The sequence below is a fragment of the Amblyraja radiata genome, chromosome 3, assembly GCF_010909765.2.
Source record: "Amblyraja radiata isolate CabotCenter1 chromosome 3, sAmbRad1.1.pri, whole genome shotgun sequence".
Classification (NCBI taxonomy): Eukaryota; Metazoa; Chordata; class Chondrichthyes; order Rajiformes; family Rajidae; genus Amblyraja; species Amblyraja radiata.
Window position 1 is genome coordinate 24224530 of NC_045958.1, and position 5423 is coordinate 24229952.

Sequence of the window (5423 nt, forward strand, 5' to 3'; positions counted from 1 at the left end):
CGTGGGTTTTCTACAAAATCTTCGGTTTCCTCCCACACTCCAAAGATGTAAGTTTTGTAAGTTAAGTGGCTCGGTATAAGTGTAAATGGTCCCTAGTATGTGCAGGATAGTGTTAACGTGCGGGAATCATAGTTTGGTGCGGACTCGGTGGGCCGAAGGGCCTGTTTCCGTGCTGTATCTCTAAACTAAACTAAACTCCCTTTTAGCTGACATTGTTTCTATAATCCTTACATAGCACCATCCCCTCCCACTGTCTGATTCCTATCTTCCTGCTGGACTGGAGAGCGGCAGCTTCGACAACCCCCGGGCCGCGGAGCTTGTACCGCGGGACTGACTTACCATCTCCCGGTGGGGTTTCGCCTCAGTGCAGAGGGAGAAGAGGAGGGAAGAGACAGTAACTCTAAGACTTTTGCCTCTATCACAGTGAGGAGGTGCTTGGTGAACTCACTGTGGTGGATGTTAATTTGTGTTTATTGTGTGTTGTTTATTATTACATGTATGGCTGCAGGCAACGACATTTCGTTCAGACCAAAAGGTCTGAATGACAAATAAAGGATTCAATTCCATCACTATCAATGCAACTTCTCCACCTGGTTATATCCCCCTATCATCTGCTTCACATCTGGTTCCACTCATCCTTTACCAGAGTGAATGCCACCTCCTATACACTGCTCGATACCGGCAATATTTCCGGTTCACTTTAGCCCTGATGCCAGGATTTGGCCCAAAACATCTACTCACACCTTTTGCTCCACAGATTCTGTACCATGAAGTTTTGTCTATCAGGTTGGTGCCATACATTTATCTGCTCTTCAGCAAGAGATACCTTTTTATTCTGAAGTTGATTTTACATCAAATATAGACACAAAATGCTGGAGTAGCTCAACGGGTCAGGCAGCATCTCTGAAGAAAAGGAATAGATGATGTTTCGGGTTGAGACCCTTCTTCAGCCATTTCTGGAGGAATCACAGGAGGGGAGCAGTGAGACAGGGCCTCACAGAACTCCAGTCAGAGAGAGGAGGAGGACATCTTCAAAGTCAGCATACCTTGAGAAGATTTTGCAGTGGAGCAGATATGTGTAAGATGGAACTGCAGATGTTTTTACAACATTTTGTTTTATTGCAAATTGACAGTCCATTCATCCTAAACCAATTGCTCCTCATGGTATCACTAACATAACCTATTTTATAAAATTGCTAGTCTATTTTAGATGAATAAAGTAATATTTTCACTTTATTTTATTTATTTTTAGAGTCAAATTATGTTCTGTGGAAAGCTGTTTGAAATAACATCTTCTTTAATAAAACTTGTCTACATTCTACATGAAAGGGACTATTGCATTAATAGCCAATTGACATGACTGGCATTCACATTGCTGCCAGAATAAGTCTTTTCAGTCTTTTCAGGGCAACTTGTCACTCTGGGCAGTTGTAGAGAAAAGCGAATTAGAGGGAGAATTACAGTCTTCAGAAAATCAAATGATTGAATTGTCACAAAGTTTGATGAATTGACAAATATAAACTGCAATAAAAGGCAGTCTGATGAGAAACAACCCCGGAGAAGAAAATCAAGTTTTTGTAAAAGAGATATCAAAAGTGTGAAAATAAAAGCACGACTCAATTTTCCCTGAAATTACTTGACTTGACATTTTGTGCCAGAATCCTAGATACAGTCATGAACAGCTATTCCCTTTTCTACATTTGGTTTTGACAATGTCATCGGCTTTTATCTGTTCTAAGAAATCTTCGATTAGCAGTTGGCATCACGACTGAATGCATCAAATAAGTCCAATTAGGAAATTTGAACTATGACACTTTCACGGACCACTTCACTGCTGTGTCATTCATCTCATATCCTCCATCAGCTATTTTCAAACTTCTGTTGAATTCAGCTAGTCTGATAGGATGACAGTTTTTGACAGCAAGGAGTTTTCTCAAGGTGCATGTATTGAAAGTGATCCCTTTAGCTTCCTGACAGAAGCAGAGGGAAGAAAAATGAATACTCGCCTTAGTATTGAAAATTGAATGAAATAGCAACCATTTTAAACCTTCAATTTTACCCATTTTGGAGATTATTTCCTGGTGAAGTTGCCCCACAACAAGTGCAACATTTGACCAGGCATTTCTATGCACCACTCATATCAATGCACTTGACAGTTCTCAGCATTAGTTTAGTTTAGGTTATTGTTACGTGTACCAATGTACAGTGAAATGCGTTTAATGCGTGCTGACCAATCAGCGGAAAGATAATACATGATTGCAATCGAGCTATCCACAGCGTACAGATACATGATAAAGGGAGTAACGTTTAGTGCAAAATAAAGTTGAATAAAGTCTAATTAAAGATAATCAGAGGGTCTACAATGAGGTAGATAGTAACTCAGGACTGCTCCTGAGTTGTTGGTAGGATGCACCCCCGCAGTGCTGCCCAAAGCAGTACCTAATGATACCAGCATTCATGTAATATATGTTTCAACCTAAAGCAAAAATCCTCTCCCAACAACTGCAGTAGAACTCTTCTGACGTTGAGAGACTGGAAAGAACAGAATTTGTTTGGCCAAGATTTAGCTGCTTGGAAGCACATTCAAAGATTGGCACGACTGACAGCACTTCGGTTCTGGAGGCACTGTTTGATCTTTGGATGTCTTCTCTAGGTGGGTGGGAGACCTGAGGCAGGGCAGAAGGAAAAGATGTGTCCATCAGTGAGATCCTACTCGAAGAAATCTTTCAAGAAAGCCTGTCCAACCTGCTATAAAAGGTATTTGGAGATTCAGTTTTCTCAAGGTCATTATCATAGAAACATAGAAAATAGGTGCAGGAGTTGGCCATTTGGCCCTTCGAGTCAGCACCGCCAATCAATATGATCATGGATGATCATCCAAAATCAGTACCCCCTACTTTTTCCCCATATTCCTTGATTCCATTAGCCCTTAGAGCTATATCTAACTCTCTCTTGAAAATATACAGTGAACTGGCCACCACTGCCTTCTGTTGCAGAGGATTCTACAGATTCACAACTCTCTGGGTGAAAAAGTTTTTCCTCATGAATATATGTGACATCCTACAGACAGATCCTTGGCCCCATTCTTATACCAGGACTGCTCTTTCCCTGGAGGTCATGTCATATTGACTTTCGACTTCACTGCATAATTTATTTCAAGTAGACATCTACCTTGTCTTCCAATTTACAGCAATGATGCGGCCAGCCAAGCCAAAAATAATAATTTCAGCAAAGAACAAGTAGCATCTCAGACACTGGAAATTGCTAGATTCCTATGAGCACAGGCAGATATTGAAGCACGCATGACTTATTCCACCTCGGGGATTATGCATTGTTGGACATTTCCAGAGGCTGATATTGCCTGGAGATTAGGATCCTGGATTTACTTCTACCCTCAATTTGCCTTGCACCAGGCACCATTTTGCTCTAGGCCACAAGTCGAGGTACAATGACCAATGTAAACTTCAAGGTAATAATGGAAAATGCATAATGAGATTTCCTTGTCTGCATCAGTCTGAGGGTGTCAAGGGTTATGGGGAGAAGGCAGGCAAATGGGGTTGAGAGGAAAAGATAGATCAGCCATGATTGAATAGACTTGATGGACTGAATGGTTTAATTCTGCTCCTAGAACTAATGAACTTATGAAGGTTGCTGTACGTAATAAGCAGTCATGGAGACTTACTAGTCTTCTTGGTGCAATGCACTTCTTCACCTTGGCAATCAGCAGATGGTGCAGGAAGAATAACAAGGAGCCCCCAAGCCTGAGGGCTATCTGCAAGATAAGCAAGAGGAAGGGGAAAGCAACCAGGTGAATTTCCTTCTCATCATTTTTGCAGCTGAGCAGAGGAGAAAAAGCATGTTCCTGCTGAGCAGTGAAGGAAGGCAATTCCCAGCTGAGGAGAGAAGGAATGCATTGGCTCCATGGGATATAAAAGAGCTTGAAAATGGAAAGATGATATTCATAACTTCAAAATAAAACTCTCTAATGCAAAATAACTGACAATATCCACACTTCAGTCATCAACACCAATATTGTTCATGAGCTGAGGAGATCTAGATGATGCATTAACTCCCCACACATCCTGCTGTGCAGGTCCACCTGCTCTAATTAAAACCTGTGAATGAAAGAATAAATCCTCTTCCCAATTACATTAATGGCTTTCTACAATATCTTTCTACTCCCTAATGAATGGCACCTCTCGTATGAACCAATCACACAAAGTGCATTTACAGTGAGGGTTTTGGTTTGCACAGATCACTTTGACATATGTAGACACAAGGGACTTCAAATGCTGGTTTACAAAAAAAGACACAAAGTGTTGGCACTAAGTTGAGTCCTAAGAAGATTCCTGACTCGAAATATTGCTTATTCATATCCTCCAGAGATTCTGCTTGACCAGCTGAGTTCCTGCAGCACTTTATGTGTCACTTTGGCATACCCTGTGGAAGCATTACATTTCTTTCAACATTGCTCCATTGCTTGGGGATTCTCACTGCCGAGAAGCCTCCTGTCACCATCAACTTCTAACAGTGGACCTACTTGATCTCTTGCCCCCGACCATCCTTCCCCACCCCAGCACATGGAATGGTCTCTTGGCATTGTGTCCCTTTGACCAGGTCTAGCATTCCCCTGAAAGTGAATGTAGAACTTATTTTCTCTCTTCTGCAGCCTTTGACTTTCCGAGGCACCCATAAAATGTGATGCCTGCTGTGGGAAGTGTGCCTTAAATGGCTCACACCCTTGTCTGAATGATGCAGAGCAACACGTTTTGGATGCAAAATTAGGCAAGGCTCCCAGTGAAATCGGGTAAAGCACCTGTAGAAATTGAGTGGATTCCATTTTAACCATCTCTCAGAAAATCATGTCTCAAGTATTTCATAGTATATGCAGAGGAGACATCAGCAATTCATGGAGGCCTACCAAAGAAACTCTGCAGTGGCACAAATGATAGAGCTGCTGCCTCACTGCGCTAGAGACTCGAGTTCAATCCTGACCCTGGGTGCTGTCTGAATGGAGTTTCCACTTTCATCCTGTGACCATGTGGGTTTCCTCTACATGCTCCAGTTTCCTGCCACATCCCAAAAATAGTAAGATTAAACGAGAACTTACCAGTTTGAAGTTTGATCTGTATTTTATGAGGAGTTACGATGAGGGATTACGTGAAAAGCCCGCTCAGCACGCATGCGCGGCATACTTCAAAGCAGCGGTGTGGAATCACAGATAGACACAGTTATTGAAGTAAACATAGTAAAGAAAAGGAGACATCAGTTTATCAGTTTGACCCATATTATTGAGGGTGGAAGCGGAGGGCATGTAATCCCTCATCGTAACTCCTCATAAAATACAGATCAAACTTCAAACTGGTAAGTTCTCGTTTAATCTTACTATTTTACTTCGGAGTCACGTGAGTGACTACGTGAAC